Below are 11,098 nucleotides of genomic sequence, written 5' to 3' on the forward strand. Positions count from 1 at the left end.
TGTTTTGGTATATCCCGTGAGGGATTAATCCAATAACCATGGGCAACAGTGAGGAGATTAAATTCCTTAAGGAAACACAGTTTTCTGTTGTGCTCGGAACATTTATTTATTTTGTTTCTGCTTCTGTTTTGTTTTATTTTTGCAGAAATTATTTTCGAATACAGTTTATTAACATTTAATTTGGCTTTCCGACTAGTCCATGCCATAGCAAAACTTCCTGAAATTTTAACAAATATTTGTCTGCTCTTTTCTCTTCAGCTTAGGAGTCTCATGCAGCTGCAAGTGCTAGTCTTGCTTAAACTCAGTGAATGTAAGCTCTTTCTATGAAGGATTGCTGCTTTTTGGTTCAAGTAAATATCCCAGGCAAGTTCAACTATAAATTGAGAGCAAAATGAATATTTTGTTGGGGCTCATCCATCTGAGTCTTGTTGAAGTTCTGAGGAACTGTTGTGGTAAAAGTTTTCTTGAAGTTGCAATGTATTGAACATAAAATAAAATAACAATCTTTATTCCTATTATTACTATTCCCTTTTGTTGTTTGTGGCTATTTTTTCATGGAAATTGAAGGGAAACTCCCATGTGGTGAGGTCAGAGGTATGCACAACATTGCTCTTCAAATTTCCAAGTGTTAATAGAGTAGAGGAGGAGGGAACCTGGGGTTCTTAGGTTTTCAAGATAATCACTTGCAGAGTAATTGCTTACTTCTCTAGGAATTGTTTAGAGAAGTGTCCATGAAGGAATTTAATTCCACATTGCAACTTAGAATTGTCAAATCCTTATTTTTTTATTTTTTTTTCTGTTGCCTTCTATTTGATCTTGTCTTTGGCAATTACTTATTCACTTACTACCATTTTCCCTCAAATTTCTATTTACTTACTCGGCTTAATTAGACTCAAACTCGGGCGCTTCCTCTTTGTTTTCACAAGAAAACTCCATCTCATTCATCAACCTCACAATTCCTTCATGAAGTAAGAGAAAAAGCTCTCATCTTTTCTTTTTGTACTCTCCAACAAACTTTCAAAGGAGCCATCTGATTGTATAGAACTTTCCTCTTTATCTTTTGCTTTTCCTTACCCCTTTTTGTCTTTGCAAAATATCGAAATTCATCAGACCAAATGTCCTCTACTAAGTATCTCCTTAGAAATTCAGTGCCATGGATTGCTGTTCTTGTTCCACCATACTTGTTTATTGCCAGTCTTTCAGGTTACAGTTTTCTTTCTATTTCCATCACATTTTGTGTTTTGGTCATATCTATCATAACTTTTACATACTCAAAACAAAAGTCTAGTATCTCGAAGAAGTCAGTCAAAACAGAAGAAGCAGGGCTCAGCCTCAGCAACCAGGTTAAGCAAAATGTATCAGAACCACAGCCTCAAAAAGGAAATTTGAGACAGGTTCAAGAACATATAGCAGAATATCAACTTGGAAATGCGATTGTTAACCACAAGAAGGAAATACAGGATCATGGGGTGTCTCAAAATCATGTCTTATATTGTGAGAGTGAGAGGCTTGATGGAAATACATCTTCAAGTGAAGATTCTAATATTCAGTGGCCATTCTCAGGTGAAAAAGGACAGAGCCCACATTGCTCTGATTGTTCAATTTCTGATGAGGAGAGCCTAATTGAAATAGCCCTTCCAAGTAGCCATTTTTTTTACTCTGAAAAGTATCCTAAATTATCTAGTAAGCAGCACCAAAATGTATTTGCAGATTTAGCCCAAGAATCCATCTTTCTGCAGCATAGCCTAGTGGATTACACAGGAGATATCAGTGACATGAATGAGGAAGACAATTTGATAGAGATTGACATATCCATGGGATCTATCAAGTGTTCAGCATTTGAAATTCAAGCATGAGTTGATATCTATTGATTCTTCTAAATGTCTAATTTGTTGAATAGTGTTAAAAGTTTTTTGATTTACTATTAAAGGTTGTGGTGGGATCTACTATTAAAGTTTTTTTATCCAGGTTTTAAATTCTATGGGTTCAGAATCGCAATTGTACTCAGGGGTGGAGGTAGAGTGTTGGGAGCGAGTTCGGTCGAACCAAGTAGCTTTGGTTCGAACACCGTATTTGTCTTAAAAAGTTCATTAATTATGTGTAAATTATTACTCTCTCCATTCACTTTTACTTGTCCACTATTCTAAAAATATATTTTCAATTTTACCTGTCCACTTTCGCATATCAAGAGAAAAATAATTTATTTTTAATTACTCATTTTAAATTATTTTCCAAAACTATTTAGACAAGCAAAAGTGAACGGAGGGAGTAGTTTAAAACCCAGCAACTTAAAACGATTAGAATTTCGAACTCATAAGTTTGAAATTTTGGGCCCGCCTCTAATTGTACCCCATCGCATCTAATTTAATGGGATCACAATTTATTATTTGTACATATTTAGTGATGTTTTTGGGCAAATTTACCGGGTATGAGCGAAAGTTATGAGTTCAATTGATTCTCCTCTAGATATGTCTTTGGTGGGATGGATATAATCCCTCTATTTTTAATTAGAATCTAGGGTTCAAGCCCCGATAGTAAGCGCGTTCCTTTTAAGGGTGCGAATCTAGATTAATGAGATACTCACTGCGAGTATCAAATACTCCTCCGGTTATACCTACAATATTTATTATTCATTTCAAATTATTTTTTCAAATTCAATAAAATATGCATCAATTAATATGAGTATCATGATAAATTATACACTTCATTTATTATTTTTAAGGGGCGTGAAAATCAAAACGTGTCAAGTAAAAGTGAACGGAGGGAGTACCAGATAAGAAATAAAAAAAAAATATTTTTTTGATCCTTATGGATTTGTGCTTACCCTAAAAAATTAGCTAGGTAGTAAAATTTAGAGAAAACTGGGAGCCACACTTCATTTCTTTGTTGTGGTCCACTGCTGTCAACTGTGAAGTTTGTGCTGCCTATTAAAAGCAACTTAGGATACCTATGGAAGCACTTGTACTCATGTGAACACTAGCTTTCTCATAATGCATATTAAAGTGTTATTAAATGTTTAAAGGTACCTCTGCCAATAAATAAGATTATTCTAGTTGCATTTCCCAATCTTCTTTTTGCTATCATTTGGCCTTACCTAATGTTCCAGTAGTTTGATGATTAGTGAATCTTGGAGCACAGTCTAAAGATCAAGATCACATGCTCTAATTAATTTATTCATTCCTAATTGGTCTTTTCAGATATTCCAAAAAATACAACTGATTCAGATTCGCAAATATATAATGCATGGCTCTATAATGGAGGATTTGAGTTTCCCCTATTTATTTTAAATTTTTGTAGATATATTAAGCTTGATTGCCATTAATAAAATAAAATTACTTATACGGGGCAACTTATTTTTCATTTTAAAACTGTTATCATGTTTACATTTGACGCTCTTTCATTATTCAAAATTACTATCTAATATGTTTGATTACTATTATTTATCTTGTTCTTCATAAATAAAAATTGATTAGTCACATAGTCAAATCCAATACGATTAAAAATGAAAAGAAAAAAAATCACGATATGAAAAGTTTACACCTAAAAAATGAATGTTGTAGAGAGTAAAATAGAAATTGTATTTACAAAATGACCATTCAATTACCCATTTCTGACCAAAAATACAGTTACCCTTTAAAAGCATAATCAAGAATAAGATATGTCAACATTTAATATAGATAAAACCACTTAACTGGAAAAATTATGATATTATAATTTTAGAAAACTAGTTTTAGTATACGCGCTTTGTGCGTGTATTGAACGTTTATCAATTAAAAGTGTATAGAATATTCATGTAATAACAAAATATTATTTATCTAACATAATAAAAATAAATTTTCAAAATGGATAAGCTACAGCCAGATAACATTTTTGTAAACGATCGGATAATTTTGGAGTTGACCTCAGTCAACATTGTTGGTAAACGACCCTCGATCAGTGTTTTGACGATTCTGGTAGGATCGTATAATGATTTTGGACTTACAAGCACATTTGGTAGGGGTCCCGGGCGACCCAAGACCGTCTCGGTGCTTATTGCGAAAAGTTGAAAAAATGAGTTTATGAACATTAAAATCTGAGCTTTGATGCTTGATTCTTAATTGTCAGTGCTATTTTGATATTTTGAGCTTACAAGCGAGTTTGTACTAGTGTGGTTATTCGGAATGGGGCCCGGGGGGGGGGGAGGGTGAGTTTGAGATTGGTTTCCGACCATTCTCGTACAAGTTGCAGCAGCTAATCTGCAGCTGGTGTGATGTGCATTGCGAACACGGAGCTTATCTCACGTTCGTGAAGGCTTATTTGGGTTGGGGTACTTTTACACGTGAACGCAATGGCCTAGGGGGATCTGGCATTCGCGAATGTGATTTCCCATAAACGAACGCGTTGGGGGATCTAGCATTCGCGAATGTGATTTCCCATACACGAACTGGTGGACCTTTATTCGTCACGAACGCGATAGCAGGGTTGTATAGGATAAAGTCGGTTCATATTAAATGCTCGAATGACAGAGTGACGCGTGGAACCGGGGGCTGATGGAAGATGAAGCGAATAGAAACCAAGACCGAGGACAACAACTTCATTGGCACCGGGTAGATCCCGAAAGGAACATTATCAATGGGAGCAAACGAATACTCGTCACAGATGACATTCAATAAAGAATATTCCTCAAAATTAAATATGTAGTTGTTACAGAGAATTTTGGCATTCATGACCTGCCGTTACATATTCATCAATGGCCCCCATTATTGTCATTTAAGAGGGGCTTGATCCTAGGACCTTGTTCCCTAGGTATGGCTATAAATAGTGGCTTCAACAACCATTGTAAGACACGCAAATTCTGACAAACTTAGGCTACACACTATTCCCAAGCTAAATAATACTTTATTTTTTGTCTAACGTTATTCTTATTCCTGCCCTCGGAAGCCTTGCTTCAGTAACCAAGCTATCTGCTATTTATCTCGATTTCAACGCTAAGACTTGCATTTTATTTAATTCATTTATTATTTTTGGGATCAAATCGATTCGCTTGTCTATAAACAATGCTATAAATTTAACTATACCATTTTACGGGTAATCAGTTTGGCGCCCACCATAGGGCTTAGACAGCTGCGTAACTGAGTTGATCCTTGCATCTATTACTAACGTGTTTGATTCTTTATTTCATAGCAAAAATTAAAAAAATGGCAGTTAATGATGTCAACATCACACACAACGTTGAGGCGCAAGAGAATCTGCCTCAACATGAGGATTCGATTAGTGACACCCGCAACGAGGAGGACGTAGCAACTCCAGTCTATGGTGGGCGTTATCCCCGACATGTGCGGGAGACAACTCCTGATGACACTGAAGACGAGTATGTTGCAGAGACAGTAAGTATCTTGAGGGAGCAGCAAAAGGCCATCATGGACCATCTCTCAAGGCAAGACCAGGCCATGATGGAACTGAAGAAAGCATTGTCAAGTGCCTCCAACAATGCAAATGGAAGAGGCCCTGTTCCTACTGGCGCTCCCAAAAATTAAATAGCTCAAAGGGTTGATAACAACACCCCGAGGGGAGAAGTTGGATTCAACAGAACCGGGAGGATCGGCAATGGATCCGGTAACGACAACGACAAAGATCCTTTCAAGACCGAACTCATGATATTCATGAGGGAAATGAACGAGCGAATACATCAGAACGCAAAAGAGTTCTATGCTCGAATGGACAAAATTCCGGGCACACCACCAGTGTTGAAGGGACCGGACTCGACGAAGTACACCCAACTGTCGTTCAAACCAAGTGCAATACCAGAGTTGATTCCGAAGCAGTTCAAGATGCTGGACATACCGAAGTATGATGGGACATCAGACCCTCAGGAGCACATCACAACTTATACAACGACGGTGAAAGAAAATGACTTAGCTCAACATGAAATTGAGTCTGTCCTGTTGAAGAAATTCGGAGAAACCCTCATGAGGGGGCCTTGACATGGTATTCACTCCTACCCGAACACTCGATGGATTCCTTTGAAATGCTCGCAGATTCTTTCATCAAGGCCTATGCCGGGGCCAGGAAGGTCCAGGCCCGGAAGGCGGACATATTCAGAATATCGCAAGTGTCACGACCCAAAACGCAGGGCCGCGACGGGCACCCGGTGCCTAACACAACCGAGTACCAACGTAACATGTCTTTCTTATCATACCGTCATGGGTAAGTGGGCCAAAAGGGCCTTCATGAGATAATCAAAATAAAACATAAGGGAATATTAGACATAGGACGACCCAACATGATATAGAAACTTATACATGTGACATACGGGCCTATAAGGCCGACATGATCATTTGTACACTCAAAACATAGGCCGACAAGGTCATACAAGTATCCATATACATGTCATCTGTCTACAAGTCTCTAAAAGTACATAAACGTCATAAAGGTCGGGACATGGCCCCGCCATACCAATTAATAGATCTCCAAATTATACTGACCAAATAGGCAACTCCGGAGCAAGTGGAGTGCCCTAACACCCTCCGCTGAGCTGATAGCCTACTAGGAGGACTCTCAACTTATCTATCGGGACTTGCGGGAATGAAACGCAGCGTCCCCAGGCAAAAAGGACGTCAATACACATAAAGTACTGAGTGTGTAAGGCATGAAAGCAGTATATAAAGACACGAAAGAAACATGGAGTAAAGAACTCAACCTGTAAGTCTGAATAGCTCTGTGAATCATGAAACATTTATAATGTCATGAATATGCATATAAATGTCATATCATGCATAGGTATATGCGTACGTAACATCATCAAGCCTCTAATGACATCCCATCATATCATCTCGACCTCTGTGGGCGAAATCATCAACGTATACCAGTTGATCAGGTGGTGGTGCGTATATAATGCCATAACCTTTCTCATACCCCATATATATATACTATACGTGTATATAACTCCATCTAGTCATGGGTCAATATACATGTATAAATGAATGCAATGCATAATGAAGTAAGTCAATAAGATCTCTCGAAATGTCATGAGATCAATATGCCTTCGGTTAATATCATGAAATAAACTTTATCAACCTACATATTTTCTGAGACACATGAATAGAGACGATATAATAACAGGACACATGGGGAATCAATAACATAGGCACCCCTAGTACTTCTAAGAATAGAGTCATTTGTGAAAGTTGTGTGTTTGCTCATTTCGTTGTATCATATGGATCATGCAAAAAGAAAATAAGGGATAGCCTTAACATACCTCAAGTCGTCAATGCAATGCAACAACAAGCTTATAACAAAAAAATACATGTATAACTTAGATGGCGCTAGTATATTACGTATCTCAAACGATAACTCGATTCTAAAAACGGGCAGCATTTCCCCTGATTTTACTGCTCACTCAAGACTACTATAGGCGAGATACAAACACAATACAATCAGCAACTCAAAAACAATCCAACTACAATTCGGGACCTTCAATACAACAAAAATCCCAAATATACCATAACACACCCAATCAACAAGTTATCAATTAGACTGAAATTGCAACGATGAGTGACCAGCCTACTACCCTACCACATGTGACATTTTTCCATTCCCTTCATCCTTCCAAACTCCATAAATCAGTAGCACAATAGGCCAACGCGAGTGGACTAGAAAACAGTCCGCTAAAAGTGAAATCAATTGAACTCACGGCTTTCGATCACCGTCCCGTGAGTTCTAAATATTAGGAAACGAATTTATCAAACTTCCTTGGTATTTGAAAGCTTAAATACGGAAAGTAGACGTTTTATTAACTATGAAGTACCTTACAAAACTCAAACTACAAAGAAAATGAGAGGCGATATAGCGATACTTACGTCGTAGGGATTGTTCTAATGTTATCGCTTTTTGATTTCGTACCCGGGATGTTAATCTTCTTTGAAACCCTAGAAGATAGCTTAAAGGGTAAGTTTATGGGGGTTATCTAGTCGTTTTCTATGATAAATTAAGATAAAGACGATTTTAAACCTATATATATCAACTTTTGAAAAGTCAAAGAGGTGCTACCTGGGCACCCTATCATTGGCCCATCTTCCGACGCTTATATCTTTTTATCCGGATATTGTATGAATGAATGGTTAAGAGAGTTGGAAACTACATTCCAATACCTTCAATTTGGTATATAATATGACACAAAAAGACCTCATATATCACCTGAAATGTATTGCTCAAAAAGCTTCAGGGACACACCTATGCAGTCTCGCAAAACTGCAAATATCTCTCTATTCTTATGTCGTATCGACAAACAGTTTAATGCGTTAGAACCTAGACTCATAGATATTCAATTTGGTATGCAGATCATCCTGTAATTCAAAGTATATTAGGAGAAAACCTCTACTAAAATTGACCTAATATTCAGCACATTATGAATGTAACTTGTGATGACATTTGCCAACTTTTGTTTCACAACCCGCTTGACTTTAAAACGTAACACGCGACTATCATACGACTAAAATAACCTCCTTATCATATTAAGAACCATAGTCTCACCGCAAAAGTATATGTTATAACATTCCACACTTGTCGACTTTCGACGAAACTTATTTTCTTCAATTCGTTTAGCATCTAAGCTTTCCAACCCTCTTGGTACTTGTTATCCATGATCTTAAATATTTGTAACCTCCAAAGTAACATAATTAACTTACTTTATGTACTTACAAAGACCATCTCATTTATGAGCTTATATCAATTGACTTATGATATACTCTCACATACAAAAACATGGGGTGTAACAGCAAGGAGAGTCCGAATTGCTTTGCGAGTTCGTGATCAGGTTCCATAAAGAGAGGATTCTATATTACCGGTCATGCCAGATAAATGGGCAGTTGAGGCATTTACTAAAGGGTTGAACCCGAGGAGCTCCGACGCTTCCTGGAAGTTGAAAGAAAGTTTGCTTGAGTTCCAAGCGACCACATGGGTAGATGTCCATAACCGCTATGAATCAAAGATAAGGATAGAAGATGATCAACTCGGGTCCCCGGCATCAACCGAAGGTCGGGATTGTGAAAAGAACAGGGATAAATCAAAAGATGATTTTGATGCAAATCGACGGTCTTCTAAGGGTCATTGTTTGCCCTACAAGAGGGTTGAAGGACGCAACAACAAGGGATTCCGGTCAGTGGATAGGTTCGCCCCCGATAGAAGGGTTGATCGTGGCGGGAATAACAAGTCGTTGCAGGACAAAGAGGTATCAAGTTCTCGGGATTCCACTTATCTCAGGATGTCTGAATATAATTTTAATGTCAGCGTAGTGGAGCTGGTATCAGCGATGAGAAACATCAAGGAAGTGCAATTCCCGAGGCCAATGAGATCCGATCCCAGCCAGAGGGATCATAATTTATGGTGCAAATATCATGGGACTAATGGTCACCAAACTGGGGACTGAAGTCATCTGCTCAAGGAGGTGGAAACACTATTAAAGAATGTCCATCTCAGGGAATTCTTAAGCGACTGGGCTAAGAATAATTACGGCCGTAGCCGAGACAATGTAGAGCCATCGAATATAGGGAAAGACCCCCCTCGACTAACTATCAACATGATTTTCGTGGGGAACGAGATCAACGATGTAACCTCGGTGGCGAAAAAGACAAAGGTGTCACTGACTCATAGCAAGAGACTCGGGGAAGTCTCCGAAGACGACATCACCTTCACAAAAGAAGACACTGATGGACTTCTTCATGCCGCACAACGATGCCCTAGTAATTTCTCTTAACGTTTTACATTTCAAAATTAAACGTATTTTGGTTGACCCAGGAAGTTAAGCCAACATCATCCAATGGAGAGTGCTGGAACAAGCCAAGTTAACTGGAAGCATCATTCCGGCAACAAAACTCCTCGTCAAGTTCAACTTAGCAAGTGTGACGACGTGGGAGGAGATCTTGCTGCTAGGGCTGTTCAAAACCGAACCGCAATCGATAACCGAACCGTAAAAATAACTTATTGGCTTATTAGTAACGGGTTATCGGATTAACGGTTGGTGAACGGATTAAAATTTTATAATTAATGGCTTATCGATTTAGGGGCAGATCGGATAAACTATAACCCGTTAATAATTATTATATTTATATTTTTAAATATAAATGTAAATAAGTATATGCACATGAAAGTTTTATTTCCCAAAAGATCAAAATAATCCCATAAAGTAGAGAAGGGAAAGAAAATTCATATATTGAAGTAAAGCCTTCTTCTTTACTGTCTTTCATGACTTTATTAGTTTATTTAACTTAACAACCATTTCTCTGCGTGAAAGAATTTGGGCAGTTGGTGAGTTCAACAGCACATGACTTCTTTGAATTGGAGAAGACCACAAATCACACTTTGAATAATCAAAGCCAAACTCAGATAAATCAAAAACCTTTGAGAGTAGCCTCTCTGATTTTTTGGGTGGCGCTCAGTTACTATATTAAACTGCTGAAGTGTCAAGTGGTATTTAATTCATTGTCTATTTGATTTAGCCGATAAACCGTCTGATAATTGCTAAATCAATACCAATCCACCCGATATCTTATTGGTTGGCTAGAGGATTAGTACATTTACAACTCGATAACCGATAAGCCAACCGTTAAGATAAATATCTTCCCGATCCGCCCGATAAGCAGCCCTACTTGCTGCCTACGAATGCCGAAGGGGTCACGAAGGCCACCCTATTTGAAGTGGTGGACGGCGACATTGGCTACAACATAATTCTCGGTCGACCACTGTTTCATGATATGAAAGCTGCGCCATCAACATATCACTAAATACTGAAATTCCCGACTCCAGAGGGAATCAAGCAAATAAGAGGGGATCAATCGGCAGCAAGGAAAATACATGCGGTATCTTTTTCCAGAAGCAAAGGTAAGGAATTCAACGCATAACAATTACAGGAACCGATAACTACTCCTGAACCGAGTGAAGATGACAAAGGGGGGAATCGTCAGAATCCTACCAGCTACCAAGATATTTTCAAGTACCGAAAGAAACAGACGCTACCAAGTCCATGACAAAAGAACTCAAACTAGTGTCTTGGTTCGAAATATTCCTGGAGAGAAAATCCACTAGGGGACAGACCTCAACCCCGAACTCAGGTCAGGATTTA

This window comes from Nicotiana tabacum, chromosome 13, assembly GCF_000715075.1.
Source record: "Nicotiana tabacum cultivar K326 chromosome 13, ASM71507v2, whole genome shotgun sequence".
Lineage (NCBI taxonomy): Eukaryota > Viridiplantae > Streptophyta > Magnoliopsida > Solanales > Solanaceae > Nicotiana > Nicotiana tabacum.